Source organism: Lissotriton vulgaris, chromosome 2_1 (assembly GCF_964263255.1).
Source record: "Lissotriton vulgaris chromosome 2_1, aLisVul1.2, whole genome shotgun sequence".
NCBI classification, from domain to species: domain Eukaryota; kingdom Metazoa; phylum Chordata; class Amphibia; order Caudata; family Salamandridae; genus Lissotriton; species Lissotriton vulgaris.
In genome coordinates this window covers 1,842,597,286-1,842,611,533 of record NC_141687.1, presented here as the reverse complement: position 1 = coordinate 1,842,611,533, position 14,248 = coordinate 1,842,597,286, and positions in this window count along the sequence as shown.

Below are 14,248 nucleotides of genomic sequence, written 5' to 3'. Positions count from 1 at the left end.
TGAAGCATGGAAAATCATGCAAATGGAAACTGCAGAAAAAATACGAGAAATTGATCGTATTAATTTGGAGAAAGCTCTCTCTGTAGTGGACAATGGATTAACAACTCTGTCCTCCACAATTTATTCTTTGGACAGCATTGTATCCTCTGCCATTGACATAATAGAGCAGGACTTGCTAATGTTACAACATGGCCAGTCTCAATTACATTCTATAATGCTGCTAGGCTGGAGGTTACAAAACCTTGGTTCAGGCTACGTGCCATGGCGTCTAATCAACACCACGTCATTGTTTTCTGTATTTAACCTTACAGATAAACAAATCTCGTTGGCACAAAGAGGAGCAGACTATACGGTGCTGAGCATAGAAAAATTGGAAAGATTACCATTAACTGTATCTGAGAAACCAGTCATGGAATGGATAAAAATGGCACCATCACGATACCAGTGACGATTTTCCAGTTTCAGTATTGCTTAAGACACATACCAGCGGGCTTGTATGAAAGGTTGGGTAAAGAATACATCAAGTCTACCTGGAATTTACCATACACACACAAATGTTGGAGTGGGGGAAATGAGGTATTTCTTAGTGGTAATAATTGTAAAAACTCATTAAGCGGTACACTTTTGTGTCAAGAATATTAATTTACACAGAGCCTGCGAAGGTTCTTCAAACAACCTCTCTTGCCACCTACACGGTTCACCAGCCGCAGTGATAGAACCAATTTTTAGGCAGCTCTCCAATGGCAGCTACGTTATGCTCAATGATCACAGCTGTTTTGGCATGTTGCCAGGAAAAGTGTATCTAGTTAGTGAGTCAGCCAGGATCACTTATTGTATGCAAGTATTGTATCCAAAAAGTAAGACAGACAGGGAGTCGGCGTTACGGCCTTCACTGAATATCTCTTCTATACGAATTGATACTTTAAGCAGAATGAAAGCCATTCTTTTGCAAAAAACTGTGCCACTGACCTCATCTAGAGAAACGTATGATCTGCAAGTTGCAAGGACTTCTGCAGAGATACATGCATTATTATCAACAAACTGCCTAGTATATTTCACAGAAATGTTAGGTCAAATCTTAAACATGTCTGATACCAGCGGCATCGCACATGTATTTAAGACGATTTTTTGGGGACTGTTAGCACCGTTTGAAGCAGTCCTCGGCATTTTTCCAAATTTTGTGCACTCTGTGTTCGGCGGCCTGCCTCTCATTTTGGGACTCGTAGCAGGAATTCTATTTTTATTCCTTCTGCTCCGTTATGGCAAGTCCAGTCACCAACGATATCCAGACTACCATGGAACAAGCCCTCCTAGCCATGCGGTATCGTGAAAGGATTACACAGATTCTTGGCATGGCTCATTTTAAGAGATCTGAATACCACTTGGTTCCTTTCATTCAGACCAATCTGGCAAGATTGCATCTTACCTGTTCTACAATGCCTGCTTTGCGGAGAAGAATGCGTGTTGGACATCTGTCTTACACTTCCATCAGTACTGCCATCGGATGTTGACGCCTTGCTAGGTCCGGTAACGACTCATGCATCGTGTTGCCCACAACGGCTACCAATTCTGATGACGGCATTCATTGAGGTCTCACCAGTAAGTCTAACTGAGGGTGAGATAGGAGGATCGACAGGCACACAGGTACCATCTGATGTGAACATTGCTAACGCGGCATCTGGCGCTGACGGCGATGCTTCTCATCTGTGCACATTTGATCTACTTGATGAAGTAGTTCCACTTTCGCCTACTATGGTAGACGGTTTCTTTGCCAGCCTAGACGATCTGATGTTTTCTCCTGACACCGAGAATAACTTCTGAATCTTGAACACAGCGTTCCATGAACCCTGAAATCCGACATTCGCTTTTTCAGAACAAACTTTCTAGATTGGGAACTCTGTTTTTCCACGATTCAATTTGAACTTTTTTCCAAATTGGAACTATTTATGGCACTTAGTAATCTGCTTAAAGTAGAACTATTCTTAGAGAACAAGAAATTCTTTTTGAAACAGTTCATAGACAATATTTATACAGTTTTATATATTGTGCTATGGAATGGTGTCGACCTTTTCTTCTGTATTCAAGAGCCATTTTTCATAAATGTAATTTCATGATTCATTCAGTTTGCATTATCGATATCATGTTTTATGCTTAAGAATGACATCAATTCCTTTAAATGCGTACTATAGACATACTCATTTTTTCAAATGCATTTCAGGTATTCTGGTTGGGATTGTAAACACATACTTTAGATATGTTTAGAAGCTTATAATTTAGTAATGTTGAACATATTAAAGTGGAGTGGGTGTTGTATATGAATCTAGGACCCTAGTGTAATTTTCCAGATTCATGCCCATATATAGGTATAAATAGCTATAAATCACCCTATCCTAATATAGGCATAGAAATCATTACCAAATTTAGTCGTAGAATATGCAGCCCAAATATGGCATGGCTACTAAGCATGGGCGAATTTTGCGAATTCGCGATCCGCGAATTTGCGGATTTACGAATTCGCGATCCGCAAAATTCGCGAATTTGTGCGGATTTGCGGATTTTTGTTTTTTTCCGTGTTCGGGGTTTTTTTTGCGTGTTCGCGGGGTTTTTTGCGTGTTCGCGGGGCTTTTTGCGTCTTCGCGAGCCGCTTGCATAGCGAAGTTACCCATGCAGTCGTTTATGGGAGAGGGAGAGATAGATAGATAGATAGATAGATAGATAGATAGATAGATAGATAGATAGAAAGAGAGAGAAAGAGAGGGAAAGAGAGAGGGAGAGAGAGAACGAGAGAAAGAAAGAGAGGCCGGATCTCTGAAGGGCCAGATTCCTGAGTTGCCCCTACAGAACATACAGCTTTTTATTTTTAGCAAAATGCATATGAAAATTGTGCTGTAAAGGTCTCTTTTAGTTTAACCCCTCCTGACAACTCAAAATGGATGTATTTGCCATCCTCTCCCTTCTTCCTGTTTTTTATATCTGTAAGTGCTTCCTGATGAGCTTTAATTCCTTGGACAGGTGCCTCGTTGCCTACTTGTAACTATTCTCTGACCCTGCTTCAAGGGTCAGAGCAGGGTCAGAGAATAGTTGCAAGTAGGCAACGAGGCGCCAGGAAGCAATTAGCAGCAGGTGTCCAAGTTGAAGTTAATTTGTTTGTAACCCTTTTGAAAAAGGTTACAAAGAAATTAGGTTCAACTTTTGCACATGCTGCTGTAACCCTTGCTTGGCCGAAAATTCGTCCCTGCTGATTCGCGGATTTTACCGCGATTTCGCGAGATTCGCGGATCGCGAAATCGCGGAAAATCCGCAAATTCGCCCGCGAAACGGATTTTACGCCCACCCTTAATGGCTACTTCCACTAGTTCCGAGAATCCACAACGATTTCTTGGAAAAACCCGCCTTCAGCAGTCAGGGACTTCCCCTTGCTTGAATATTGATTCATCCAAGAACTCAAGGAGTTTTCAAAGAACTGAGTCTTTGGTGACGTTATTATGTCCAACCTTCCGTCAAACTCGGCACCTTCAAGGTATAAATATGCCCACATTTGCCCAGGCAAACACACAGTGGTTTGGAGCAGTTCGACTATCTACTTGGCCAACGCCCTGCTACAGCAAGTGCCGAAGGAAGCCGACCCTTTAGCTGACGCACTGAGAGACACTGTCTTTTCTCCTGCCGAGAAATCCAGCTTCAGTGTTTCCAGGCTACCCTTGCTGGTTGCTGGGAAATTGAGTCCTGAGAGAGAGATACAAGACCTCCTTCATTCTAAACCAAGGTACGGAGTTGATTAGACCCCTAGAGAATTCTTGGAATAGATTCTTGGCAAAAAGAATACTAAACTTAAGCTACACCTCACTTACTTCTTCCCTCGTACTAGACATAGGTTAGGTACACCGGGGTAGGCGTATTTTAGAAACACCAGTTGAGTACTTTTTAGTCATTATTTATTAATGTATGTATTCTATGTTATTTTATATGGCTTAGAAACCATACCATGCTTTTACAGTATTATTTTATAATACTCTTTGTACTCTATGCATTATACTTTGCAAGCAGTATTACTATTGTAGCAGTTAATTTCCACTGCCTGAGAAAGAAGACTGTTCAATAAATACTTTTTATTGAAAACTCCTGTCTCTCTATTTCTCTGCACCTCTGGTGAAAAGAAGCATGCACGATTGACTGAGTGAAATAGCTGTCTATTGTTTCCGCGACTCTAGAGATACATTTCTTATTCTTGGAAAACAAAGTTGGATGTTTATGCGGTTGTCAGAAACGAATCGCTTCTTGTGAATTTGAAAAGTTTCTAGTGACCTCTGAGCTAGCTGACACTCACAATAAAGTCTAACATTCGATAGAGACCTAGTCGACCCCAGTCCTAAGTCTAAACTATAGTATATGTTATTCCAATGCGCAGAGCCTATTGGGAATATAGGAACTACACTACAAAGGCATAGAACATTAGTCCTTTTTAAGAATATTTGTTATTGTTTTTACTGTGACTAATCCAAGTGTTGTGGTTTCAAGCACATGCCTTTAAACGTCACCCCAGCCAGAGTATAATGAAGGCTCTATGCATGGGTGAGTCTATTACCTACTTTTTTCATAAAAAGGGCCCTGGAGAACTTACTTTGCTTTTCTACCGAAAGTAATTTCAGACATTTACATTCATTATTCAAGTTATATGCCAATGTTATGCATGAATGCAGCATATCTGGCAGAAAGACCCTCACCTACTTTAAGAGTTAAGAGAGCTATAATGTATAACCTAAGCAACATCAAAGAGATATGTAAGTATGTGCAACTCTTTGTCAACAGTGTAGCTTTCTGACCTGCCCTGTCTTCATCTAATCCTCCATTACTAAGTGAAGAGTTTCTTGAATTATTAAATGTTCCTGTAGGCCAGCATACATTCACTAGTTAGTCTTAAGGCACACTCTACCAGGAGAAGGAGGCCACAGACATTTGTATCAGACGTATTGGATTCTCACTACCTGGACATTAGTTCATAACTTAGCTAGAGAATATTGCATTGTTGCCCAGACACCCGAGTGGGACAGGCCTCACTTTGCAACTTGTTAGTGTAGTATTCTGAAGTATGCTTCTATGCTCTTAGGATCTTTTGCATCTAAGTTGTGGAGGTGAACTCATTCCTCTATTCTACTGCCTACAGCTATTATAGGAAAATCCATGATGGAAAAGAAGTTACTGTAATAACCAGCTTGTTATGTTTTACTTTAAAACCATGACCAGCATGTCTTTATTACTTTGTGTGTGCCACGATTCCTTATTCTAGAGTGTTCATACTGTTTGAGCTGTTATAGAACTCTTACAATCAGTTGCTTCTTGCGCTGCGGGGATAGGCCATTTCTTCCTATAGATGATAACTTCAAGTAAAGATCCCTTGCTGTCAACCTTCACTGCATGCTACAACCAGCTTTATTACAGTCGCAACGATCTGGCAAAAAGAAAAGGACCCTATATCCCTCAATCATCTACTGCTCGTGAAAGGAAATGTACTAACATGGCCGTGTTTACTGACCAACACTGCCCTGCCCGGAGTAATCTCTCAGGTAATAGGTCATTTCTATGGGCCAGGAGGCCCATAGGAATGAATGTGAAATTATTCTCAATTTGCGATTCGCAATTTGCGAATCGCAAATTGAGAATCATTTTAAGGGTGCAAGGGTGTCCAAAGGACACCCTGTTGCACCCCTGAAATAAGCATGGGTGCCCGTGGTGCACATACATGCCTATGGGCATGTATGTGCATCACATGGCACTTTGAAAAATGCAAAAATTGGCATTTTTAAAGAAATTTGCAAATTACCACCAACTTGAAGTTGGTGGTAATTTGCGATTCCTTAGGGACAATTAGCACATTTTGTTTGCATCATACATTGCATTTAAGGAATCGCAAATTTTGCGATTCCTTACATGCAATTGCAAAATAAGGAATCTCAAATTTGCGATTCCTTATTTTGCACTGAAATTTGCTACATACATACCATTTTGCTCAAATGAGTTCGCAAACGCCAACATTCTGCGAATTTCGGCGTTTGCGAACCCATTTGAGCTTCATACATCTGGCCCTAAGTTGACCAAGGTTGCTTCACCACCATTCGTGGCCTCACGGAGCATCACATGATACTGCACGGTCTTCATGACAACAAACAACAAAGAGTTGCTGCCATTCACGTCAAGTCTTTCATCTTGATAACGTGGAGTTTCTTTGTTGCTAAGAGACCTTATTTCTCTCTGCTCAACGCGCTTATACACAGTTCTATTTGCGTTTATGAAACAGAGAGATAAACATATTGAGAGTGGCAAGGGTAGTTTAACCTCTAAGTGGTAAACCCTTTGTTTCAGTGACAGGCAGACAATTTCTTTCACTTGCTTGTCACAGTTGGTTTCCTTGTAACTTCAAGGTCATCGGTCAAAAAGAACTGCAAAAGACTCATGTGATTCATACACTGAGTCATCAGCATGATGGCTTTCACGTTGCAGGGAATTCATTGGCTGATGAAGCCGCAAAGACAACATCCAGGGATAGTAACAACTTATAGTGTAGGAAAACTATGCCTTGAATGGCTACAGAAATCCACACTTCCAGAAATTAAACAACACTTAACTTTACTTAAAGAAGGCGTTGATTTACGAGACTTCTTACTTGGACCTCGTCAACCACGTCAAAAACGTTTCATATACGCCGGTATATACGCTGCTTATAATGAAGCATGGAAAATCATGCAAATGGAAACTGCAGAAAAAATACGAGAAATTGATCGTATTAATTTGGAGAAAGCTCTCTCTGTAGTGGACAATGGATTAACAACTCTGTCCTCCACAATTTATTCTTTGGACAGCATTGTATCCTCTGCCATTGACATAATAGAGCAGGACTTGCTAATGTTACAACATGGCCAGTCTCAATTACATTCTATAATGCTGCTAGGCTGGAGGTTACAAAACCTTGGTTCAGGCTACGTGCCATGGCGTCTAATCAACACCACGTCATTGTTTTCTGTATTTAACCTTACAGATAAACAAATCTCGTTGGCACAAAGAGGAGCAGACTATACGGTGCTGAGCATAGAAAAATTGGAAAGATTACCATTAACTGTATCTGAGAAACCAGTCATGGAATGGATAAAAATGGCACCATCACGATACCAGTGACGATTTTCCAGTTTCAGTATTGCTTAAGACACATACCAGCGGGCTTGTATGAAAGGTTGGGTAAAGAATACATCAAGTCTACCTGGAATTTACCATACACACACAAATGTTGGAGTGGGGGAAATGAGGTATTTCTTAGTGGTAATAATTGTAAAAACTCATTAAGCGGTACACTTTTGTGTCAAGATATTAATTTACACAGAGCCTGCGAAGGTTCTTCAAACAACCTCTCTTGCCACCTACACGGTTCACCAGCCGCAGTGATAGAACCAATTTTTAGGCAGCTCTCCAATGGCAGCTACGTTATGCTCAATGATCACAGCTGTTTTGGCATGTTGCCAGGAAAAGTGTATCTAGTTAGTGAGTCAGCCAGGATCACTTATTGTATGCAAGTATTGTATCCAAAAAGTAAGACAGACAGGGAGTCGGCGTTACGGCCTTCACTGAATATCTCTTCTATACGAATTGATACTTTAAGCAGAATGAAAGCCATTCTTTTGCAAAAAACTGTGCCACTGACCTCATCTAGAGAAACGTATGATCTGCAAGTTGCAAGGACTTCTGCAGAGATACATGCATTATTATCAACAAACTGCCTAGTATATTTCACAGAAATGTTAGGTCAAATCTTAAACATGTCTGATACCAGCGGCATCGCACATGTATTTAAGACGATTTTTTGGGGACTGTTAGCACCGTTTGAAGCAGTCCTCGGCATTTTTCCAAATTTTGTGCACTCTGTGTTCGGCGGCCTGCCTCTCATTTTGGGACTCGTAGCAGGAATTCTATTTTTATTCCTTCTGCTCCGTTATGGCAAGTCCAGTCACCAACGATATCCAGACTACCATGGAACAAGCCCTCCTAGCCATGCGGTATCGTGAAAGGATTACACAGATTCTTGGCATGGCTCATTTTAAGAGATCTGAATACCACTTGGTTCCTTTCATTCAGACCAATCTGGCAAGATTGCATCTTACCTGTTCTACAATGCCTGCTTTGCGGAGAAGAATGCGTGTTGGACATCTGTCTTACACTTCCATCAGTACTGCCATCGGATGTTGACGCCTTGCTAGGTCCGGTAACGACTCATGCATCGTGTTGCCCACAACGGCTACCAATTCTGATGACGGCATTCATTGAGGTCTCACCAGTAAGTCTAACTGAGGGTGAGATAGGAGGATCGACAGGCACACAGGTACCATCTGATGTGAACATTGCTAACGCGGCATCTGGCGCTGACGGCGATGCTTCTCATCTGTGCACATTTGATCTACTTGATGAAGTAGTTCCACATTCGCCTACTATGGTAGACGGTTTCTTTGCCAGCCTAGACGATCTGATGTTTTCTCCTGACACCGAGAATAACTTCTGAATCTTGAACACAGCGTTCCATGAACCCTGAAATCCGACATTCGCTTTTTCAGAACAAACTTTCTAGATTGGGAACTCTGTTTTTCCACGATTCAATTTGAACTTTTTTCCAAATTGGAACTATTTATGGCACTTAGTAATCTGCTTAAAGTAGAACTATTCTTAGAGAACAAGAAATTCTTTTTGAAACAGTTCATAGACAATACTTATACAGTTTTATATATTGTGCTATGGAATGGTCTCGACCTTTTCTTCTGTATTCAAGAGCCATTTTTCATAAATGTAATTTCATGATTCATTCAGTTTGCATTATCGATATCATGTTTTATGCTTAAGAATGACATCAATTCCTTTAAATGCGTACTATAGACATACTCATTTTTTCAAATGCATTTCAGGTATTCTGGTTGGGATTGTAAACACATACTTTAGATATGTTTAGAAGCTTATAATTTAGTAATGTTGAACATATTAAAGTGGAGTGGGTGTTGTATATGAATCTAGGACCCTAGTGTAATTTTCCAGATTCATGCCCATATATAGGTATAAATAGCTATAAATCACCCTATCCTAATATAGGCATAGAAATCATTACCAAATTTAGTCGTAGAATATGCAGCCCAAATATGGCATGGCTACTAAGCATGGGCGAATTTTGCGAATTCGCGATCCGCGAATTTGCGGATTTACGAATTCGCGATCCGCAAAATTCGCGAATTTGTGCGGATTTGCGGATTTTTGTTTTTTTCCGTGTTCGGGGTTTTTTTTGCGTGTTCGCGGGGTTTTTTGCGTGTTCGCGGGGCTTTTTGCGTCTTCGCGAGCCGCTTGCATAGCGAAGTTACCCATGCAGTCGTTTATGGGAGAGGGAGAGATAGATAGATAGATAGATAGATAGATAGATAGATAGATAGATAGAAAGAGAGAGAAAGAGAGGGAAAGAGAGAGGGAGAGAGAGAACGAGAGAAAGAAAGAGAGGCCGGATCTCTGAAGGGCCAGATTCCTGAGTTGCCCCTACAGAACATACAGCTTTTTATTTTTAGCAAAATGCATATGAAAATTGTGCTGTAAAGGTCTCTTTTAGTTTAACCCCTCCTGACAACTCAAAATGGATGTATTTGCCATCCTCTCCCTTCTTCCTGTTTTTTATATCTGTAAGTGCTTCCTGATGAGCTTTAATTCCTTGGACAGGTGCCTCGTTGCCTACTTGTAACTATTCTCTGACCCTGCTTCAAGGGTCAGAGCAGGGTCAGAGAATAGTTGCAAGTAGGCAACGAGGCGCCAGGAAGCAATTAGCAGCAGGTGTCCAAGTTGAAGTTAATTTGTTTGTAACCCTTTTGAAAAAGGTTACAAAGAAATTAGGTTCAACTTTTGCACCTGCTGCTGTAACCCTTGCTTGGCCGAAAATTCGTCCCTGCTGATTCGCGGATTTTACCGCGATTTCGCGAGATTCGCGGATCGCGAAATCGCGGAAAATCCGCAAATTCGCCCGCGAAACGGATTTTACGCCCACCCTTAATGGCTACTTCCACTAGTTCCGAGAATCCACAACGATTTCTTGGAAAAACCCGCCTTCAGCAGTCAGGGACTTCCCCTTGCTTGAATATTGATTCATCCAAGAACTCAAGGAGTTTTCAAAGAACTGAGTCTTTGGTGACGTTATTATGTCCAACCTTCCGTCAAACTCGGCACCTTCAAGGTATAAATATGCCCACATTTGCCCAGGCAAACACACAGTGGTTTGGAGCAGTTCGACTATCTACTTGGCCAACGCCCTGCTACAGCAAGTGCCGAAGGAAGCCGACCCTTTAGCTGACGCACTGAGAGACACTGTCTTTTCTCCTGCCGAGAAATCCAGCTTCAGTGTTTCCAGGCTACCCTTGCTGGTTGCTGGGAAATTGAGTCCTGAGAGAGAGATACAAGACCTCCTTCATTCTAAACCAAGGTACGGAGTTGATTAGACCCCTAGAGAATTCTTGGAATAGATTCTTGGCAAAAAGAATACTAAACTTAAGCTACACCTCACTTACTTCTTCCCTCGTACTAGACATAGGTTAGGTACACCGGGGTAGGCGTATTTTAGAAACACCAGTTGAGTACTTTTTAGTCATTATTTATTAATGTATGTATTCTATGTTATTTTATATGGCTTAGAAACCATACCATGCTTTTACAGTAATATTTTATAATACTCTTTGTACTCTATGCATTATACTTTGCAAGCAGTATTACTATTGTAGCAGTTAATTTCCACTGCCTGAGAAAGAAGACTGTTCAATAAATACTTTTTATTGAAAACTCCTGTCTCTCTATTTCTCTGCACCTCTGGTGAAAAGAAGCATGCACGATTGACTGAGTGAAATAGCTGTCTATTGTTTCCGCGACTCTAGAGATACATTTCTTATTCTTGGAAAACAAAGTTGGATGTTTATGCGGTTGTCAGAAACGAATCGCTTCTTGTGAATTTGAAAAGTTTCTAGTGACCTCTGAGCTAGCTGACACTCACAATAAAGTCTAACATTCGATAGAGACCTAGTCGACCCCAGTCCTAAGTCTAAACTATAGTATATGTTATTCCAATGCGCAGAGCCTATTGGGAATATAGGAACTACACTACAAAGGCATAGAACATTAGTCCTTTTTAAGAATATTTGTTATTGTTTTTACTGTGACTAATCCAAGTGTTGTGGTTTCAAGCACATGCCTTTAAACGTCACCCCAGCCAGAGTATAATGAAGGCTCTATGCATGGGTGAGTCTATTACCTACTTTTTTCATAAAAAGGGCCCTGGAGAACTTACTTTGCTTTTCTACCGAAAGTAATTTCAGACATTTACATTAATTATTCAAGTTATATGCCAATGTTATGCATGAATGCAGCATATCTGGCAGAAAGACCCTCACCTACTTTAAGAGTTAAGAGAGCTATAATGTATAACCTAAGCAACATCAAAGAGATATGTAAGTATGTGCAACTCTTTGTCAACAGTGTAGCTTTCTGACCTGCCCTGTCTTCATCTAATCCTCCATTACTAAGTGAAGAGTTTCTTGAATTATTAAATGTTCCTGTAGGCCAGCATACATTCACTAGTTAGTCTTAAGGCACACTCTACCAGGAGAAGGAGGCCACAGACATTTGTATCAGACGTATTGGATTCTCACTACCTGGACATTAGTTCATAACTTAGCTAGAGAATATTGCATTGTTGCCCAGACACCCGAGTGGGACAGGCCTCACTTTGCAACTTGTTAGTGTAGTATTCTGAAGTATGCTTCTATGCTCTTAGGATCTTTTCCATCTAAGTTGTGGAGGTGAACTCATTCCTCTATTCTACTGCCTACAGCTATTATAGGAAAATCCATGATGGAAAAGAAGTTACTGTAATAACCAGCTTGTTATGTTTTACTTTAAAACCATGACCAGCATGTCTTTATTACTTTGTGTGTGCCACGATTCCTTATTCTAGAGTGTTCATACTGTTTGAGCTGTTATAGAACTCTTACAATCAGTTGCTTCTTGCGCTGCGGGGATAGGCCATTTCTTCCTATAGATGATAACTTCAAGTAAAGATCCCTTGCTGTCAACCTTCACTGCATGCTACAACCAGCTTTATTACAGTCGCAACGATCTGGCAAAAAGAAAAGGACCCTATATCCCTCAATCATCTACTGCTCGTGAAAGGAAATGTACTAACATGGCCGTGTTTACTGACCAACACTGCCCTGCCCGGAGTAATCTCTCAGGTAATAGGTCATTTCTATGGGCCAGGAGGCCCATAGGAATGAATGTGAAATTATTCTCAATTTGCGATTCGCAATTTGCGAATCGCAAATTGAGAATCATTTTAAGGGTGCAAGGGTGTCCAAAGGACACCCTGTTGCACCCCTGAAATAAGCATGGGTGCCCGTGGTGCACATACATGCCTATGGGCATGTATGTGCATCACATGGCACTTTGAAAAATGCAAAAATTGGCATTTTTAAAGAAATTTGCAAATTACCACCAACTTGAAGTTGGTGGTAATTTGCGATTCCTTAGGGACAATTAGCACATTTTGTTTGCATCATACATTGCATTTAAGGAATCGCAAATTTTGCGATTCCTTACATGCAATTGCAAAATAAGGAATCTCAAATTTGCGATTCCTTATTTTGCACTGAAATTTGCTACATACATACCATTTTGCTCAAATGAGTTCGCAAACGCCAACATTCTGCGAATTTCGGCGTTTGCGAACCCATTTGAGCTTCATACATCTGGCCCTAAGTTGACCAAGGTTGCTTCACCACCATTCGTGGCCTCACGGAGCATCACATGATACTGCACGGTCTTCATGACAACAAACAACAAAGAGTTGCTGCCATTCACGTCAAGTCTTTCATCTTGATAACGTGGAGTTTCTTTGTTGCTAAGAGACCTTATTTCTCTCTGCTCAACGCGCTTATACACAGTTCTATTTGCGTTTATGAAACAGAGAGATAAACATATTGAGAGTGGCAAGGGTAGTTTAACCTCTAAGTGGTAAACCCTTTGTTTCAGTGACAGGCAGACAATTTCTTTCACTTGCTTGTCACAGTTGGTTTCCTTGTAACTTCAAGGTCATCGGCAAGCAGCATAGAAGGAAAGTTAACTAGCCAGTGAATTCCTTTACTTTCAACAAACAGTAGCAGTGACATTATACTACAGCAACTGCTCCTGCTGCTCACATTATAGTGCTCTCCTCGCTGACAAGCACAACTTTGTTCTTGGTCAACACAAAAGCCTGCGGCGCATCTTCATACATTTGTGGGAAAACACACTGCTTTTCAAAGTGCTTTCATCATTTTCCTTCTTTATTGTTCTACGGTGATAGGCACACCTTTCCAGTTCTACTACAGTGATAAGCACACTGCTTTTCAAAGTGCTTTCACCCCCTTGCTATTTTATTGTTCTACTGTGATAGGCACACCTTTTCAGCTCTACTACAGTGATAAGCCCGCTGCGTGCTTTCACCACTTTGCTACTTTATTGTACTACTGTGATAGGCACACATTTTCAGCTCCACTACAGTGATAAGTACACTACTCTTCAAGGTGCTTTCACCATCTTGTTATTTTAACTGTTCTTCAGTGATAGGCACACTCGTCTTCTTCTTCACAAGTGCCTCCACCACGTTATCTCCCAAACTCATTTCAAAGCCTATTATCCATTCTAGCAATGCAGAACGTCACTTTGCCTCCTTTCTTTCTCTCCAATCGAGGTGAACCTTCCATTCCCTGGCCAAAGTGGAAGAAGTTTTTTCTCAATTATGCTAGAGTATGTGGAGTTTCATTGAGTGCCGAGAGGAAGTCTGCTTTGCTCTTACACTGTCTGGGATCAGAGGGGCAAGAAGTTTTTGAACACCCACCAGAACTGCCTGATGATCTATCTAATAGCCTCAATGAGTTTGAGATATGTTTAAAGAAAGTAGACAAACATTACCTTCCTAAAGTGAGGACCGTTTTGGAGATCTATCACTTTGGGAAACGTATACAATTGGCAAAAGAGTCAGTTGAGGTTTATGTTACACACTTATTAAAACCGGCTTTGATCTGTAAATTTGAGGGTACACTTGAAGAATGCATCCGTGACCAATTTATGTTGGGTTGCACTATAGAAAAAGTCAAGGATGAATTGTGGCAGAAAGATGACCCCAATATAGGCGAGGTCATTTCGATTGCAAAACGCCTTG